The 20,967-nt window shown below is 39.4% G+C and overlaps 1 protein-coding gene and 1 pseudogene across 4 annotated transcripts in view; both read right to left on the bottom strand.

Annotated features, from left to right (window-relative positions):
• Positions 1–20,967, bottom strand: part of PRPF40B (pre-mRNA processing factor 40 homolog B) — a 95,579-nt gene that overhangs the window by 34,759 nt on the left and 39,853 nt on the right. The gene's annotated exons all lie outside the window — the stretch shown is intronic.
• On the bottom strand, positions 6,945–8,048 carry LOC306661550 (ribonucleoside-diphosphate reductase subunit M2-like; annotated as a pseudogene). Its single transcript has one exon. The product of its transcript is annotated as a ribonucleoside-diphosphate reductase subunit M2-like (transcript).

The raw sequence follows: 20,967 nt of genomic DNA, 5'->3' as shown, positions 1-20,967 counted from the left end.
CTCAAGAACGATGTTGAATAGAAGTGGTGAAAGAGGGCATCCCTGCCTTGTTCCAGTTTTTAGGGGGAATGCTTTCAGTTTTTCACCATTTAGAATGATATTAGCCATGGGCTTAGCATAAATGGCCTTTACAATGTTAAGGAATGTTCCCACTATCCCTATTTTTTCTAGTGTTTTGAGCATGAAGGGGTGCTGTATTTTATCAAATGCTTTTTCTGCATCTATTGAAATAATCATGTGATTCTTGACTTTAAGTCTATTGATATGGTGAATGACATTTATTGATTTCCTGATGTTGAACCAACCTTGCATCCCTAGGATGAAACCCACTTGATCATGGTGCACTATCTTTTAAATATGTTTTTGTATGCGATTTGCTAAAATTTTGTTGAGAATTTTTGCGTCGATGTTCATTAAGGATATTGGTCTGAAATTTTCTTTCCTTGATGAGTCTCTGTCTGGTTTAGGTATCAGTGTGATATTGGCTTCATAGAATGAGTTTGGGAGGGTTCCCTCCTCTTCTATTTTATGCAATACCAGAAGTATTGGAATGAGCTCTTCTTTAAAGGTTTTGTAGAACTCAGCTGAGAACCCATCTGGTCCTGGACTTTTCTTTGTTGGTAGGCTTTTGATGACTTCTTCTATTTCAGTACTTGAAATTGGTCTATTTAAATTGTGTATGTCCTTCTCATTCAGTTTAGGCAATTCATATGTCTCTAGAAACCTGTTGATGTCTTCGAAATTTTCTATTTTGTTGGAGTATAGATTTTCAAAATAGCTTCTAATTATGTTTTGTATTTCAATCCTGTCTGTTGTGATATTTCCTTGTTCATTACGAATTTTAGTGATTTGGGTTTTCTCTCGTCTTCTCTTTGTTAGTGTGGCTAAAGGTTTATCAATTTTGTTTATTTTTTCAAAGAACCAACTATTTATTTTGTCAATTTTTTGTATTGTTTCTTGTTTCAATTTCGTTGATTTCAGCTCTGAGTTTAACTATTTCCTGTCTTCTACTACTTTTGGTGCTGGTCTGTTCTTCTTTTTCTGGGGCTTTGAGCTGTAGTGTTAGGTCGTTTATTTGTTGAGTTTTACTTCTTTTATTAAATGCGCTCCATGAAATAAATTTCCCTCTAAGTACTGCTTTCATAGTGTCCCAGAGATTTTGATATGATGTTTCTTTGTTCTCATTTACCTCTAAGAATTTTTTAATTTCCTTCCTAATATCTTCTGTTATCCATTCATCATATAATAGCATATTGTTTAATCTCCAGATGTTGGAATAGTTTCTGTGTTTTACTCTTTCATTTATTTCTAATTTCAATCCATTATGATCTGATAGAATGCAAGGAAGTGTCTCTATCTTCTTGTATTTGCTAACATTAGCTTTGTGGCATAATATGGTCTATTTTAGAGAAGGATCCATGTGCTGCTGAGAAGAAAGTTTATTCGCTCTTGGTTGGATGGTATATTCTATAAATGTCCGTTAAGTCTAAATTTTGATTGTGTTATTGAGATCTATGGTTTCTTTGTTCAATTTTTGTCTGGAAGATCTGTCCAGTGGTGAGAGAGGCGTGTTAAAATCACCTAGTATTATTGTGTTATGGTCTATTTGGTTTCTGAAATTGAGAAGGATTTGTTTGACATACGTGGATGAGCCACTGTTTGGGGCATAGATGTTTATGATTGTTATATCTTGCTGATATATGCTTCCCTTAAGCAGTATGAAATGACCTTCTTTATCCCTTCTGACTAACTTTGGCTTGAAGTCCACATTATCTGAAATGAGGATGGATACTCCAGCTTTTTTGCTGAGGCCATGTGCATGGTATGTTTTTCCCCATTCTTTCACCTTTAGTCTATGGGTATCTTTTTCTATGAGGTGAGTCTCTTGTAGGCAACATATTGTTGGATCCTTCTTTTTAATCCAATCTGCCAGTCTATGTCTTTTGATTGATGAATTCAGGCCATTAACATTCAGGGTTATTATTGAGATATGATTTGGTTTCCCGGTCATATGGTTCATTTTTAAATTTTATTTATTTATTTATTTGACACTACTTGGTTCCTCCTTTATTTGACAATTCCTTTAGAATAATTCCTCCCTTTGCTGATTTGCTTCTTTGTTTTCATCTCTTCCATATGGAATATGTTGCTGAGAATGTTCTGTAATGCTGGCTTTCTTTTTGTAAATTCTTTTAGCTTTTGTTTATCATGGAAGGATTTTATTTCATCGTCAAATTTGAAGGTAAGTTTTGCTGGGTATAAGATTCTTGGTTGGCATCCATTTTCTTTCAGTGCTTGAAAAATGTTGTTCCAGGCCCTTCTAGCTTTTAGGGTCTGGATTGAAAAATCTGCTGATATCCGTATTGGTTTCCCCCTGAATGTAATTTGGTTCTTTTCTCTCACAGCCTTTAAAATTCTGTCTTTATTTTGTATGTTAGGTATTTTCATTATAATGTGTCTTGGTGTGGGTCTGTGGTAATTTTGTGTATTTGGAGTCCTATAAGCCTCTTGAACTTGATTTTCCATTTCATTCTTCAGATTTGGGAAATTTTCTGATATTATTCCATTGAATAGATTGTTCATTCCTTTGGTTTGTTTCTCTAGGCCTTCCTCAATCCCAATAATTCTTAAATTTGGCCTTTTCATGATATCCCATAGTTCCTGGAGATTCTGTTCATGATTTCTTACCATCTTCTCTGTTTGTTCAACTTTGTTTTCAAGGTTAAATATTTTGTCTTCAATGTCTGAGGTTCTGTCTTCCAGGTGTTCTATCCTACTGGATATGCTTTCTATGGAGTTCTTAATTTGGTTTATTGTTTCCTTCATTTCAAGGATTTCTGTTTGTTTTTTTTTCAATATCTCTAACTCTTTATTGAAATGATCTTTTGCTTCCTGTATTTGCTCTTTTAGCTGTCGATTGGTACGATCATCCAATGCCTGCATTTGCTCTTTCATCTCATCATTCAGTGTGTGCATTTGCTCTTTCATCTCATCGTTTGCTTCCCTGATCATTTTAATTATGTACATTCTGAACTCCTTTTCTGTCATTTCTTCTGCCATGCTGTCATTGGGTTTTATTGATGTAACATCTAGATTTGTTTGCGGCATTTTCTTTCCTTGTTTTCTCATATTATTCAGGTATCAGTGGACCGCTGAGATATTGCAGATTTCCTCTATTGACTTACAATGTCCTTGAAGATTTCTATATATATCCCCTCTTAGCCTTCAGTAGGCTGAAGTCTTGGAGGAAGTTGATAATGTGGTGCGCCACAAAGAAGCTGCCTCTCTAGGAGTGGTGGCCTTCAGGTGGGGTATATTCCCTGCTAGTGGGCAGAGGTGCCTCCACTTGTTGACCAATGGTCGTCTAAAGGGGAACTAGGCTGCAGGCTGAGGCAAGGCCTGTTTGGGCCTGTGTCTCTGGTTTTACCGTCCTTGTGGGGAAACCTCACCCGCCAGGGAAGACTCACCCGGTGGGGAGGTCTCGCTGGTCAGTTCCCCTCCTAGAGGTTCCCCTCAATTTACAGCTACCGCCTGGGCTGGGCTGCCTTCCTCTGTAAAGTTCCCAGGGGCCCGGCCCTACCTCCTGGGCCTGGGAGCCTCACCCTTCGCAAATGAATCTCCTTAGGCTGCCCCTCCTCAGAGAATCTGCCCGCAGTCCTGGAACCTTCGCTCCGCCCCTAAGCGTGTCTCTGTGCGGCTCTTCCACCAAGAAGACTCGTAGGGTCTGGGACCTTGCTCTGCACCTAATCGCCTGGCTATGCAGCCCCTCCTCTGAGCAGCCACCTGGGGCCCCGTACAATCGCTCTGCATCCCAGAGACCCGCCGCACGCCTCTTTCTCCAGACAGCCACCCAGTATTCCGGTGCGGTCACTAGGAGTCCGAGCAACTCACTGTGTGCCTCCTCCTCCCACCAACCGCCCGTAGCCCTGGGCAATCACTCCGAGTCGAAGTGACCCTCCCTGTTCCTCCTCCTCCTCCAGGTAACCCCCTGGGTGTTCAGGAGAGGTTGCTCTGAGTGGCTCCTAATCCACGTGACCCTCTGCACGCCTCCTCTGGGCAGCCGCCTGGACCTCTGGTGCGGCCACTCGAGACCAAGTGACCCACCACGCTCCTCCTCCAGGCAGCCCCCCTGTGTTCAGGAGCGGTCACTTTAAGTCCAAACAACTCACCACTCGCCTTCTCCTCTGAGCAGCTGCCTGGAGCTCTAAATGCAGTCACTGCGAGTCCAAATGACCTGCCGCGCTCCTCCTCCTCCTCCTCCTCCTCCTCCTCCTCCGGGCAGGCCCCGGTGTTCAGAAGTGGTCTGAGTCCAAACAGCTCGCCGCGCCGCTTCTCCTCTGGCAACCGCCTGTAGCTCTGGTGCAGTCACTTCTAATCCAAGTGGCTGCGCTCCTCCTCCTCCTCCTCCTCCTACTCCTCTGGGCAGGCCCCGGTGTTCAGAAGTCGTCTGAGTCCAAACAGCTCACCACGCCGCTTCTCCTCTGGCAACCGCCTGTAGCTCCGGTGTAGTCACTCTGAATCCAAGCGGCCACACTCCTCCTCCTCCTCCTCAGGGCAGGAGTGTTCAGAAGTGGTCGCTCTGAGTCCAAACAGCTCTCCTCGCCGCTCCTCCCCTGGGCAGCCGCCGGAGCCCCAGTGGTTGCTCCGAGTCCCAGAGCTGTGCTGAGCGGCCTCCTCTCCGATGCTCCCAGTTGTCCGAGTTCACTGCTCCAGTGGGGGGAGGGGCGTCTCGCCGGCAGCTCTACTTCACAAAGTTCCCTGCGCTCCAGGACTACCGCCCCATCGGGGACGCCTCCCCAATGGGAGAGACTCACCCGGCTGCTTTGAGTTGGTCCCAAGTCTCTCAATATCTCCTCTTTTGACTCCTGAGTCCTGGAGCAACATGAAATGCAGCCACCCTCTAGGCCGCCATCTTGAAAACCCCCCTGTATCACACTTTCTTAATCCATTCATCTATTGATGTGTATCTGGGCTGGTTCCATAATTTGGCTATTGTGAATTGTTCTGCTATAAACATTGATGTGTCTGTATCACTATAGTTTACTGATTTTAGTCTTTTTTAATAAATATCAAGGAGCAGGATATCTAGATCATATGGTGTTTCCACTCCCTAGTTTTTAGAGGAATGTCCGTACTTCTTTCCAGAGCATATAAGTGTACTTTTCCCCCCACATCATCACCAACATTTATTATTATTTGTGTTCTTCATACTTGCCATTCTGACTAGAGTGAGATGAAATCTTAGTGTAGTTTTGATTTGTATTCTCCTGATTGTTAGAGATGGTGAACTTTGTTTTTCTTTTTTTGCACTGGAGATTGAACCAGTGGTACTTAACCACTGAGACACATCCCCAGCCCCCCCCCCCCCATTTTTCTTGAGACAGGGTTTCACTAAGTTGCTTGGGATCCCACTAAGTTTCTGAGACTGGCCTGAAACTTGCAATCCTCCTGCCTCAGCATCCTGAGTTATTGGGATTGCAGGAGTTCACATTGCACCTGGCTAGACATTTTTAACATTTTTTCATATATTTGTTGGCCACCTGTGTTTCTTCTTTTGAGAAATGTCTGTTTAGTTCTTTAGGCCCTTTATTGATGGGTTATTTTAAGCATTTTAAATTCTTTATATTTTCTGAATATTAATCCCCTGTCAGAGGAGAAGCAGGCAAAGACTTTCTTCCATTCTGTCCGTTTCTTTTTCTTGACGGGATCTCTGCTGAAGTTTTCTGACCTGCTCCGATCTTTTTTTTTTTTTTTTAACTGGCTGTTAGTTTATTTACACCTCTAACTAAAATTAACATCTAAATGGAAGATGCATTAATAAGATCATACCACCAATTTTCTACCGGTTAAGGAATTCACCAGGTTATGCTCATATTTAGGCAAATGTTAGAATTAGTGAGCAATGTCTTACAATTATTAACTTCCAAGATAATACTGGATGATTTTTTTCCCCAAATACAAATAAGTAAAACCTAAATGGACACAGAGTAAAAAATATTTTCTAAATAAGAGACGTGTTAAAATGAAGTCTCAACAGTACCAACTTACAAAGTTAGAATAAACAGAACTTTTAGGAGAGTCAATTTCAGTTCTGGTTTCACCACTTAAGAAAGCTGAGGCAGGTCACTTTGTCTAAGGACGATCTGAAAAGTCATAATACTATCTTAAATCCCACCTACACACACCTTTTAAGTCTTTCCACACCAACTATAAATTGAAGAAAGTTCAATTTTGAGAAACAATACCGCTTCTCACAAGTCACTTGGTCTCTAGCACTCACCCAAAACATGCCTGTTCCCAGTGACTTAAGTTAGAAGCTCCTTTTCCTGAAAGACATATCTCAGTTGAGCAGCAGTTGCCACGACACCCTACCTGCAGTACAGAGTAAAATACAAATTGTCTTCTATTGGCACCAGCAGACTAAAGTCTAGGTATGCACAGGAACTGACTTAAAAATTGATTAAATATTTCAATTCATTAAACAAAACAAAACTTAAATTACATGCTTAGTCAACAGAAGTTTAACTCTAGCTGCTTACTGAATTTTGAATTGGCCCCCATGAGTGGTAAATACAACACTTTGCATTTGGTGCAAACCAAACAAATCAGGCTTCCCCCTTGACAGTATAATGTTCATTTGTGTGTAAAGTGCCAGTTTTATTTACAAACAAGTTAAATATACTTAATTCTGCTTTGTAGCAGTGATATTGTTCTTTTAAATGCCTGATGGTTGTAACTGATGCTTAATCCTACTGGGTCAGGCTTGCTTGAGGGTTCCCTCACTTTGAAGCTGGGATCATCTGAGGTAGCTACACAGTTTTTAGATGCCATTAACGAACACGTGGACAATGGTGTAGCTGGCCGGTGCATTTTAGCTGATTTTTTTGCAGGGTTGGGGGTGATAAGAGAAAAAAAACCCAAACAAACAAACAAACAACAACAACAACAAAAAAAAAACCCAGCCAAATAAGAGCACATCTTCTGTTCATTTAGAAGTCAGCATCCAAGGTGAAAGAATTCTCTGTTGGATTCGACCTCACTCCCATCCTCTGATACTCGCCTACTCTCTTTTCAAAGAAGTTAGTCTTCCCTTCCAGTGAAATATTCTCCATAAAGTCAAATGGACTTTCTACTCTGAAAACCTTGTTGAAACCCAGCTCCAGCATGAGCCTGTCTGCCACGAATTCAATGTATTGCTTCATCAAAGTGCAATTCATCCCGATGAGCTTCACAGGCAAGGCCTCTGTAAGGAACTTCTGTTCTATCCTGACAGCATTGATGATTATTTCTTTCACCCTCTGCTCTGATGGTTTGTGTAGCAGGTGTTTAAACATCAGGCAGGCGAAGTCACAGTGTAAACCCTCATCTCTGCTAATAAGTTCATTGGAAAATGTGAGGCCAGGCATCAGTCCTCGTTTCTTGAGCCAGAATATTGATGCAAAAGAACCAGAAAAGAAGATTCCTTCCACAGCAGCAAAGGTTACAACCCGTTCTCCGTAGGTAGCCTCTTTGTCCCCAATCCAACGCAAGGCCCAGTCTGCTTTCTTCTTCACACAAGGCAGAGTTTCAATGGCATTGAAGAGAAATTCCCTTTCTTTAGGATCTTTAATGTAAGTGTCAATAAGGAGACTATACATTTCAGAATGTATGTTTTTCATGGCAATTTGGAAGCCATAGAAACAGCGGGCTTCTGTAATTTGAACTTCTTGGCTAAATCGCTCCACCAAATTTTCATTTACTATGCCATCACTTGCTGCAAAGAAAGCCAGAACATGCGATATAAAATATCGTTCCTCAGGCTTCCGAGCTTCTCAATGCTGAATGTCCTTGGAAAGATCCACCTCCTCGGCTGTCCAAAAGGAAGCCTCAGCTTTCTTGTACATCTGCCAAATATCATGGTATTCGATAGGAAAGATGACAAAGCGGCGGGGGTTCTCTCTTAGTAGTGGTTCATCCTCCACGCTGGGGGCAGGTACTTTAGTTTTCGGCTCCATGGGCTCCTGGAAGATTCTCCGCGCGGTCTTGCTGGCCAGGACGCAGGTCCCGCTGAGGGCTGCGGGGAGGCGGGGGCGGGTGTCGGGACGCGGACCGAGAGCATGGTGGCGGCGGCGGCAGAGGTAGAGACGGCAGGGAACCAAGTGGCCAAGCGGGACCCGGAGTTCCCCTGCTCCAATCTTTATCCCAGACCACTGCTGCACATCTGGGAACCAGGCATCTTCTTTCCCATTCTCTTGGCCATTTTCTTTGCCCCTGTCCTTTGTTGGGTCTTGTATTTACCATAATCCTTTTTTTTTTTTTTTTTTTTTTTTTTTCTTTCTTTCAGGGCTTACTCCCTCCCCCCACCTCTCTTTTTCCCAGTCCTGAGGATCAAACCCAGTTTCCCTTATGTTAGGCAAGTGCTCTACCACTGAGCTACGGCCTGAGCCAGGCAGCTGTCTTGAGTTATCCCACTGATGATTTCCATCTTCTCTCCTCTTTCTTTTTTAGCACTTCTATAATTTAGGTGATGTACCTGCTGGATTTGTCCTTATATTTTATTCTCTCCAATTTTCCATCTTTTTTATGTTTCTGGGAGATTCCCTCCACTTTATCTTCCCATTCTTCTATTGAGGTTTTTGATATTTAAAATATTTTTATTGCTGTCACTTTATATTTATTCTCCAAATATTCCTTTTTGCAGCATCTTATTTTGTTTCATCTTATTTTATCTTGTCTTCAAATACATTACTAAAAGTTTTGTTCAATTTTTCTTCTTTCTGCATAATCCCTGTTTGCTCCAAATTTCTTTTTCTGTGGCTTTGGTTGCTGTCTTCCATGTTAGGTTCTTTTCTTGGAATTCTTATAATCATTGGTTGTCTGCTCACACTTAAGGGTAGGCTACCACTCCGGAAAACAGTATGGAGATTCCTCAGAAAACCTGGAATGGATCCACCTTTTGACCCAGCTACCCCACTCCTCGGTTTATACCCAAAGGACTTAAAATCAGCATACTACAGTAAAGCAGCCACATCAATGTTTATAGCTGCTCAATTCACAATAGATAGATTGTGGAACCAACCTAGATGCCCTTTAATTGGTGAATGGATAAAAAAACTGTGGTGTATATACACAATGGAATACTACTAAGTCATAAAGAAGAATAAAATTATGACATTTGCTGGTAAATGGATGGAGCTGGAGAATACCATGCTAAATGAAATAAGCCAATCCCAAAAAAACAAAGGCTGAATGTTTTCTCTGATAAGTGGATGATGAAACATAACGGGGTGGGGGTGACTGGGGGGTAAGAGAAGAATGGAGGAACTTTGGATTGTGTAGACGAAATGGGGTGGGGAGGGTGGGGGAAGGAAAGATAGTGAACTAGACAGACATTACCCTATATATATGTATGATTACATGAATATTGTGAATCTACATTGTGTACAACCATAGAAATGAAAAGTTGTACCCCATTTGTGGCCATGATACTCTTTATTTATTTATTTTTATGTCGTGCTGAGGATCGAACCCAGTGCCTTATATATTTGAGGCAAGTGCTCTACCACTGAGCCCCAGCCTCAGCCCTGAAACAGGCTGCTTGACATGAAATGATTTCATAACACAAAGATGTCCTGAAGTTGAACTTTTAAATATATACTAATAAAATAGTACATTTATTTCTTTTAATTAGGCTCTGCATAAAGGTTTGTTTTAAAAAGGGATTGGCTGCTATTTTTTTTTTTAAGTTTGTAACCATCCCTCCTGGGCTAGTGTATAGTTTGAACTGTGATGAAGGCATTGCAGCTGGCCACAGAGCTGCCTATGGGGAGAAGGGCTCAGAAGGACTAATGTCTGGAAGATGAAGCACTCTCTTCCCACAATCTCTCCACAGTCTTGGGCATATACAACATTGCTTTTTTGTATTATGTGTTGGTATTAGGGGATTGAACCCAGGGGTGCTACACTATTAAGCTACATCCCCAGACCTTTTTATTTTTTATTTTTAGAGAGGGTCTAACTAAGTTGCCTAGGTGGGTCTTGAACTTGCAATCCTCCTGCCTCAGATTCTCAAGTAGCTGGATTACAGGCGTGAACCACTGCACCCAGAAATGTTGCACTTTTAAAAATCAGTTTTATTGAGGTATAATTTAAATATAATAAGATGAACTAATTTTAAGTGTACTATACAATGAATATTTAAAAATGTATACAGTTTTGTAACCATAACCGTAACCATGACATTAAACACTTCCCTCATTCAAAAACTTTCATTGTGCCCTTTTACAGTCAGTCTCCTCTTGCCTCATCCAGCTCTTGGCATCTGCTGATCTGTTTTCTCCACTATCCTTTTGCCTTTCTAGAATTTCATACAATGAAACATACAGTTTGTAAGACTTGTGTCTGGCTTCTTTCACTTAGTATATATTATTATTTTGAGATTTTCCATGTTGTTGCATGTGAGTAGTAGTTCATTCCTTGTTAGTGTGATGTAGGACATTTTATTGTATGGACATACTGCAGTTTGTTTCCCCATTTACCAGTTGATGGACCATTAGATTTGCATTGTTTGTGGTTTGGGTTATTATAAATAGAGCCTCTTATGAATATTTGTATATAAGTCTTTGTTTTCATTTATTTTAGTAAATGCTTAGGAATGAGATTGTGAGCTGTTTGGTTTTATACATTTGACATTTTTTTATAAAACTGTCACACTGGCCAGTCATGTGGTATACGCCTGTAATTCCAGTGACTCAGGAGGCTGAGACGGAAGAATTGTAAGTTCCAGGCCAGCCTCATCAATTTAGCAAGGCCCTCAATGACTTGGTGATATCCTGACTAGTGGCACACACCTGTAATCCCAGCAGCTCAGCAGGCTGAGGCAGGAGGATTGCCAGTTCAAAGCCAGCCTCAGCAAAAGCAAGGTGCTAAGAAACTCAGTGAGACCCTGTCTCTAAATAAAATACAAAATAGGGCTGGGGATGTGGCTCAGTGGCTGAGTGCCCCTGACTTCAATCCCTGGTAATAAATAAATAAATAAATAAATAAATAAATAAATAAATAAATAAATAAAATTTAAAAATAAAAAGAAATCGGGGTGTAGCTCAGTGGCAAAACACTCCTGGATTCCATTGCCACTACCAAAAAATGGAAAAAAAAAAGAAAGAAAGAAAGAAAGAAAGGAAAGAAGGAAGGAAGAAAGGAAGGGAGGAAGGAAGGATGGAAGGAAGGAAAGAAAGAAAAACTATTACACTGTTTTCCAAAGTTGTGGTAGTATTTTACATATGAGTTTTTCACTTTCTCAACATCCTCCTAAACATTTAGTATCTTCATGTTCTTTATCATCTAATTCATCCTCATTAGAGTTGGAATTTTGTGGTTTTTAACTTGCATTACCCTGATGCACTGGTGATGTTGAGAATCATTCCATGTGTGCACTCACTATTTGCATATCTTCTTTAGTGACATAGTACTATTTATTCAAAATAAAAACTGCACCATTTGACCCAGCTATCCCACTCCTTGTTTTATACCCAAAGGACTTAAAATCAGCATACTACAGTGATGAAGCCACATCAATGTTGATAGCAGCTCAATTCACAATAGCTAAACTATAGAACCAACCTAGATGCCCTTCAACAGATGAATGGATAAAGAAAATGCGGTATATATACACAATGGAATATTACTCAGCCTTAAAGAAGAATAAAATTGTGACATTTGCAGGTAAATAGATGGAGCTGAAGAATATCACGCTAAGCAAAATAAGCCTAACAACCAAATGTTTTCTCTGATAAGTGTATGCTGATTCATAATGGGGGGGCAGTAGGGAAGAATGAAGGAACTTTGGATTGGGCAGAGGGGAATGTGGGGAGGGGAGATGGTATGGGGGTGGGAAGAAAGTGGAATGAGACAGACATTATTATTCTATATACATGTATGATTACACTACCAGTGTGACTCTGCACCATGTACAGCCAGAAGAACGAGAAGTTGTGCTCCATTTGCGTACAATGTATCAAAAAACATTCTACTGTCATGTATAACTAATTAGAACAAATTTTTAAAATTTCAAAAACTGTGTTGTCTTATCACTGAATTGTAATACTTCTTTACATATTTTGAATACAAGTCCTTTATCAAATATGTGTTAGGCAAATAATTTTTTCCTCTTAGTGGCTTTCAATTCATTTTCTTTTGTGTCTCTGTGAGAGATATTGGTTGGTAGTACTTTCTTCTTGGAATGTTTTTGCCTGGTTTTGGTATCAAGGTAATGCTAAATAATATTATTTGAAAAGTTTTCCCTACTATTAAATTTCTGGAAGAGTTCATTTAGAACTGTATTATTTTCTTCTTCAGTGTTCTGTACAATTTATGAGCCATCTGGGGATGTAGCTTTCTTTGAGGGAAAGATTTTTTTTTTATTATAAACCCAATTTCTTTAGTATATTTAGGGCTATTCAGGGTTTCTCTTTCTTCTATAATAAACTTTAATTTGTTATATATTTCAAGGAATTTGTCTATTTCATCTCATACTGAAACCTAATGGGTATAATACTTTTTTTTTTTTTTTTTTTTTTTTTTTTGGGGTGCTGGGGATCGAACCCAGGGCCTTGTGCTTGCAAGGCAAGCACTCTACCGACTGAGCTGTCTCCCCAGCCCCATAATACCTTTTAATAATACTCCCTTATTATTCCCATTGTAGAATCTATAGTGATATTCCCTCTCTTTTTCCTGATATTGGCACTATAATTCATGTGTTCTCTTAAGGGATCCTCTAGCCTCCTCCAGAGTAACTGTAACTATAGGTAAAAGCCAGTGCTCCTGAATTTCTTTTTCTTTTTCCTTTTCTTTTTTCTATACTGGAGATTGAACCCAGGGTCTCACACCTGCTATGCAATTGCTCTACCATGGAGTTATATATCCAGCCCATTTTATTTGATTTTGAAATGGGTTCTGGCTAAGTTGCCCAGAATGCTCTCAATTTTGTGATCCTCCTGCTTTAGCCTTCTGAATAGCTGGGATTATAGGTGTGTACACCCACCATGTCTAGATTTTTCCCCCCAGTCTTTTTAACTTTTAATCTGTGTGTCTCTTTGTATTTAAAGTGCGTTTCAGGCTGGGGATATAGCTCAGTTGGTAGAACGCTTGCCTCGTGAGCACAGGGCCCTGGTACAATCCCCAGCACCGCAAAAAAAAAAAAAAAAAAAAAATAGTGTGTTTCAATCAGGTACAGTGGTACACACCTGGGGATGAAGCTTTCTTTGAGGGAAAGTTTTTTTTCTTAATTATAAACCTAATTTATTTAGTATATTTAGGGCTATTCGGGGTTTAATCCCAGCTACTTGGGAGGCTGAGGCAGGAGAATCACAAATTAGAGGCCAGCCTGGACAATTTACCAAGACCCTACCTCAAGATAAGAAATAAATAGGAGATCCAAGATGGCAGACTAGAGGGAGGCTGTGTTCCTTGTCACTCCATAACTCAGGTTTCAAGCAGAGGATATCTGTTTCTTGGTGAGGCAGTCTTTGCTGCTTATCCCCTGCTGTTTACCCCATTTGTCTACTGCTATCACCTGCAGTCTGCAAGCATATTGACACGTTTTTGAGTGCAGATTGCTCACTGTCTGGCATCTACCATCTGCCATTTGCCTGCCGCTTGCCTATCGCCTGCCTATCACTTACCCATCACCCACCGCCCAAAGTTCACCTCCTGATCATCCAACAGCAATCAGCAGACTGACCACAGACTGCCAATGGAGCACCAGCTGCCTGCTGTTGCCTGGACGTTCACTGTCACAGTACCTGCAGGTTTGGTTACACGTGGCTGCCGCCATTTTGCGACAACAGCCAGGACTTGTAGGACCCCTGGCTGGACTGACTGAGCCCCATCTCCAGGATCCCTCAGTCTGAACAATCACTCCCTGCCTCTGGGGCCCTTACATCGACTGACTGCTCCTAGCCACCAGGACCCCCAGACCGACTGATTGCACCCCACCTCCAGGATCCCGCAACCAGACCAATAACACCCCACCTCCATGATCCCTGCCCGACCAACTGCACCCTTCCTCCAGGACCTCCAGCTGACCATGCCCCCACCCCATGCTGCAGCTCCCCACTTGCCAACACATTTGGAAGCCATAGTGGCCATCTTGGATAATCCTGGAAGCTGTATCTCCCTTTTTTAGGTGGGGCAAATCCCATCCTGAGACACCTGCTGGAGACTGGAAGTTCATTGTCAGGTACCTCTCATACACCATGCTACTGAAGACTGGGAGGTTTGAATACTATATGACTGGTATAGTGTAGATTTTCTTTTTTCTCCTTATTGAAAAAATTTTAAGTTTTTATTTCTTTACTTTTCTCGCTCTCTTTTCCTTTTGTTTACCTGTTCCCTCAGAGTCTCTTTCTCCCTTTTCTCATGCTAACAACTGACTTCTTTTGATTACATTCTCACTCTTTCTATGATCTAGAACTTCTGTATATTCTTTTCTTATCCCATTAACAGCTACATCCTACACCCCTCCCCATCCTCTTTGTCCTCCATTAGAAACTGTAGACCTTATTGCAAATCTATTTGTTATACTTAAGATAATAATTGAACTCATTCTGTTTATTATGACAATATTGTTAATGTCCTCATAGGGGTTATTTGGTTTCGGGTTGCATACTGTCTGAACCGGGCACTGCCAACATTGATCTCCCCCTTAAAGATAAGATTTTGGAAACCTATAGGGTCACTATAAGCCTATGGGGGGACTGCAATACCCCAGATCTGCACTGCTAGAGGGGAAGATACATGAACAACATGAAAAAACAAGGGAGAAAATGATCCCAAACAAATCTAGAGTCTATATTAATAGAATCAGTGACAGTATGATAGAAGAAATGCCAGAAAAGCACTTCAGATTATACATAATTAAAATGATTTGTGAAGCAAAGGATGAGATAAAAGAGCAAATGAGGCAATGAATGATCACTTCAATAAGCAGTTCATAGAGCAATTGAAGGAAGCAAAAGATCATTTCAACAGAGATAGAGATTCTCAAAAAAAAAAAAAAAAAATCGCCAAAGGACTAGACCACTTGGAAGACAGAACCTCAGACAATGAAGACAAAATATTTAATCTTGAAAATAAAGTTGCCCAAACAGAAGATGGTAAGAAATCATGTACAGAATCTCCAAGAACTATAGGACATCATGAAAAGACCAAATTTTAAAATTATCAGGATTGAGGAAGGCACAGAGATACAAACCAAAGGAATGAACAACCTATTCAATGAAATAATATCAGAAAATTTCTCAAACCTGAAGAATGAAATGAAAAATCAAATACAAGAGGCTTACAGAACACCAAATGCACAAAATCACAACAGATCCATACCAAGGCACATTATAATGAAAATGCCTGACATACAAAATAAAGATAGGATTTTGAAGGCTGCGAGAGAAAAGCATCAGATTACATATAGGGGGAAACCAATACGGATAGCAGCTGTCTTCTCAACCCAGACTAAAAGCTAGAAGGGCCTGGAACAACATATTTCAAGCTCTGAAAGAACATGGTTGCCAACCAAGAATCCTATACCCAGCAAAACTAACCTTCAGATTTGAAGACAAAATAAAATCCTTCCATGATAAATAAAAGTTAAAAGAATTAACAAATAGCCTGCGCTACAGAATATTCTCAACAAAATATTCCACAAGGAGGAATGAAAAACAACAATGTAGGTCAGCAAAGGGAAGAACTACCTTAAAGGAAAATCCATTCAAAGAAGAAACCAAGTCAAGTTAAAAACCAAAAATAAGCCCAAATGACTGGGAATACAAATCATATCTCAATAATAAACCTCTATGTTAATGGCCTAAACTCATCAATCAAAAGACACAGACTGGCAGAATGGATTAAAAAGAAAGACCCAACAATATGCTGCCTGCAAGAGACTCATCTTATAGAAAAAGACATCCACAGACTAAAGGTGAAGGGATGGGAAAAAACCTACCATGCACCCGGACTCAGCAAAAAAGCAGGGAGTTCCATCCTTATTTCAGATAAAGTGGACTTTAAGCCAAAGTTAGAAGAGATAAAGAAGGACATTTCATACTGCTTAAGGGAACCATAAATCAGGAAGACATAACAGTCGTAAATATTTATGCCCCAAACAACAGTGCATCCATGTACATCAAACAAATCCTTCTCAATTCCAGGAATCAAAAAGACCACAACACAATAATTCTGGGTGACTTTAACACATTCTGTCACCACTGGATTGATCTTCCAAACAAAAACTAAACAAAGAAATCATAGAACTCAATAACACAATCAATAACTTAGACTTAACAGACATATATAGAATATTTCATCCATCAACAAGCAAATTCACTTTCTTCTCAACAGCACATGGAACCTTCTCGAAAATAGACCATATGTTATGCCACAAAATAGCCCTCAGTAATTGCAAAAAAATAGAGATTCTGCCTTGTGTTCTATCAGATCACAATGGAATGAAATTAGAAATCAATGACAAGGGGCTGGGGAGATAGCTCAGTTGGTAAAGTGCTTGCCTTACAAGCACAGGGCCCTGGATTCAATCCCCAGCACCGCAAAAAAAAAAAAAAAAAAAAAAAAAAAAAAAAAAAAAAAGAAATCAATGACAAAATAAAAAAACAGAAATTACTCCAACACCGGGAGACTAAATAATATGCTATTGAATGAAGCATGGATAACAGAAAACATCAGGGAGGAGATAAAAAAAATTCTTAGAGTTAAATGAGAATGACAATACAACATATTAAAATCTCTGGGACACTATGAAAGCAGTACTAAGAAGAAAATTCATTTCATGGAGCGCATTCAAGAAAAGAATAAAGAGTCAACAACTAAATGACCTAATATCACACCTCAAAACCCTAGAAAAAGAAAAACAGAACAACACCAAAAGTACTAGAAGATAGGAAATAATTAAAATCAGAGATGAAATCAATGAAATTGAAACAAAAGAAACAATTCAAAAAATTGACAAGAAGTTGATTCTTTGAAAAAGTACACAAAATAGACAAACCCTTAGCCATACTAACAGAGAAGGAAAGAGAAAACTCAAATTACTAAAATTCATGATGAAAAGGGAAATATCACAACAGACACCACTGAAATACATAACATAATGAGAAGCTACTTTGAAAATCTATATTCCAACAAAATAGAAAATACCAAAGACATTGACAAATTTCTAGAGACATATGATCCTCCCAAACTGAACCAGGAGAACATACACAATTTAAACAGATCAATATCAAGCAATGAAATAGAAGAAGGCATCAAAAGCCTACCAACCAAGAAAAGCCCAGGACCAGACAGATTCTCAGCCAAGTTCTATACAACCTTCAAAGAAGAACTCATTCCAATATTTCTTAAAGTATTCCAGGAAAAAGAAAAGGAGGGAACCCTACCAAAATCATAATATGAAGTTAATATCACCCTCATACCCAAACCAGGCAAAGACACATCAAGGAAAAAAAATTTTAGACCAATATCCTTGATGAATATAGATGCAAAGATCTTTAACAAAATACTGGCAAACCGTATCCAAAAAACATATTAAGAAGATAGTGCACCAGGATCAAGTGGGGTTCATCCCAGGAATGCAAGGTTGGCTCAACATCCATAAGTCAATAAATGTAATCCATCATGTCAATAGACTTAAGGATAAGAATCATATGGTTATTTCAATTGATGCAGAAAAAGCACTTGACAAAATACAACACACCTTCATGCTCAAAACACTAGAAAAAATAGGGATAGTAGGAACATACCTAAATATTATAAAGGCTATTTATGCTAAGCCCACCGCCAACATCATTCTTAATGGAGAAAAACTGAAAACATTCCCTATAAAACGGGAACAAGACAGGGATGCCCTCTTTCACCATTTCTATTCAATATCGTACTTGAAATACTAGCCAGAGCAATTAGACAAGCTAAAGAAATTAAAGGGATACGAATAGGGAAAGAGGAACTCAAGCTGTCACTATTTGCTGATGACATGATTCTATATTTAGAGGATCCAAAAACCTCCTCCAGAAAACTTCTAGACCTCATCAATGAATTCAGCAAAATAGCAGGATATAAAATCAACACACATAAATCTAAAGCATTTTTATACATAAGCAATGAAACATCTGAAAGGGAAATGAGGAAAACAACTCCATTCGCAATAGCCTCAAAAAAAAAAATAAAATAAAATACTTGGGAATCAATCTAACCAAAGAGGTGAAAGATCTCTACAATGAAAACTACAAAACATTGAAGAAAGAAATTGAGGAAGACCTTAGAAGATCGAAAGATCTCCCATGTTCTTGGATAGGCAGAATTAATATTATCAAAATGGCCATACTTCCAAAGGCAGCTATACAGATTTAATGCAATTCCAATTAAAATCCCTATGACATTTCTCATAGAAACAGAAAAAGCAATCATGAAATCATCTGGAAGAACAAAAGACCCAGAATAGCCAAAGCAATCCTGGGCAGGAAGAGTGATGCAGGAGGTATCACTATACCAGACCTTAAACTCTACTATAGAGCAATAGTAACAAAAACGGCATGGTACTGGCACCAAAATGGACAGGTAGATCAATGGTACAGGATAGAAGACACGGAGACATACCCATGTAAGTTCAGTAACCTCATACTAGACAAAGTTGCCAAAAACTTACAATGGAGAAAAGATAGCCTGTTCAACAAAGGGTGCTGGGAAAACTGGAAATCCAAATGCAGTAAAATGAAATTAAACCCCTCTCTCTCACCCTGTACAAAACTCAACTCAAAAAGAATCAAGGATCTAGGAATTAGACCTGAGACTCTTCATCAAATAAAAGAAAAAGTAGGCCCAAATCTCCATCATGTTGGTTTAGGATCAGACTTCCTTAACAAGACCCCTATAGTGCAAGAAATAAAAGCAAGAATCAATAAGTGGAATAGATTCAAACTAAAAAGGTTTTTCGCAGAACAGGAAACAATTAATAATGTGAAAAGAGAGCCTAAAGAGTGGGAGAAAATCTTTTCCACACACACATCAGACAGAGCACTCATCTCCAAAGTTTACAAAGAACTTAAAAAACTTTACACCCAAAATACAAACAACCTAATCAATAAATGGGCTAAGGAAATGGGCAGATACTTCACAGAAGAAGATATACAGGTGATCAACAAATATATGAAAAAGTGCTCATCATCCCTATTAATTAGAGAAATACAAATTAAAACCACCCTAAGATTTCATCTAACTCCAATTAGAATGGCCATTATCAAGAACACAAGCAATAGTAAGTGTTGGCATGGATGTGGGGAAAAAAGCCACCCTCATACATTGCTAGTGGAGTTGCAAATTGGTACAGCCACTCAGAAAGCAGTATGGAGATTCCTCAGAAAACTTGGAATGGACCCACCATTTGACCCAGCTATCCCACTCCTCGGTTTATACCCAAAGGACTTAAAATCAGCATACTACAGTGATGCAGCCACATCAATGTTCATAGTGGCTCAATTCACAATAGCTAGATTGTGGAACCAACCTAGATGCCCTTCAATTAACAAATGGATAAAGAAACTGTGGTATATATACACAATGGAATATTACTCGGCCATAAAGAAGAATAAAATTATGGCATTTGTTGATAAATGGATGAAGTTGGAAAATATGCTAAGTGAAATAGGCCAAGCCTATTTTCTCTGATAAGTGCATGAAAATATATATTGATGGGGGGTGGCAGGGGGAAGAGAAGAATGAAGAAACATTGGATGGTGTAGAGGAAAAAGGGGTGGGAGGCGGTGGGGATGGAAAAACAGTAGAATGAAACAGACAGTATTACCCTATGTATATGTATGATTACATGAATAGTAAGAATCTACATTGTGTACAACCATAGAGATGAAAAGTTGTACCCCATTTGTGTACAATTAATCAAAATGTGTCTGTAAAAATAAAAAAATATTTTAATTAAAAAAAAGAAATAAATAGGGCTGGAGTGGTGGCAAAATGCCCTGGGTTCAATCCACAACACCATAAAAGAAAAGGGGGAAACAGTGTTTCATGTAGATAGCATGGTCTTGTGTTTTTCTTAATTGAACCATATATCTGTATTTTAATTGTTTTGTTTAGGTCATTTACACTTAATCTAATTATCAGTATGGTTAGTTTAAAAGAAAATAGGGAGGGAGGGAAGGGGATAAAATACCCCAGATTGGGAGTCAGGAAACCAGGTTGGAGTCCCAACTCTGTACTTTCCAACTCTGTAAGGAGGTAAATCTCATAACCCTGCTGAGCTTTAGCTGGCTCGTATGTGTTTGTGGGGATAAATAAGTTATTTGGGACTGGGTATGTAGCTCAGTGGTAGAACATTTGCCTAGAATGCACAAGGCCCTGGATTTAATCCTTGGCACCACGAAAGAAAGAGGGAAAGAAGAAAATGAAGAAAGAGGAGGAGGAAGAAGGGAAGGAAGAGGAGAAGAAAAGGAAGGCAGGCAGGAAAGAGAAAGAAGTAAGTTATTTGTAAAACTACAACATGTTCTGAAATCATAAGGGACTAAAGAACCACCCAGGACCGGATGCGTAGACAGATGAGTATCTATAATCCAGGTGCAAGTACCTCAAAGTTAGACTAAGTCTCACACATTTCTGTATCTCCAGCACTTGGCCCTAAATATGGCACATGGCATGTTACCAGGGGTAAATGTTTGTTGAGTGAATGAGCCAATGAAAGAATTAACTTTGAATAAACAAAGGATTAATAGTAAGTGAAAGACAGGTAGCAGGTGACAAGTGACTAAGTGGCCATGAAACTACTGAAGACTGCACTTACAATGTTTAATTCCTTATCTATTAACTGATAATATTTTTAGTAGCAAGGAAGAATTATTTGCATGTATATATATTTGCATTTACATATTCACTGGTTCATTTATTCAGCAAGTGTTTAGTAGGTGACTACAA

Source organism: Sciurus vulgaris, assembly GCF_902686455.1.
Source record: "Sciurus vulgaris genome assembly, chromosome: 5".
Taxonomy (NCBI): domain Eukaryota; kingdom Metazoa; phylum Chordata; class Mammalia; order Rodentia; family Sciuridae; genus Sciurus; species Sciurus vulgaris.
Note: the sequence above shows the minus strand (reverse complement) of the source record. Positions and strands in the feature narration are given on the sequence as shown.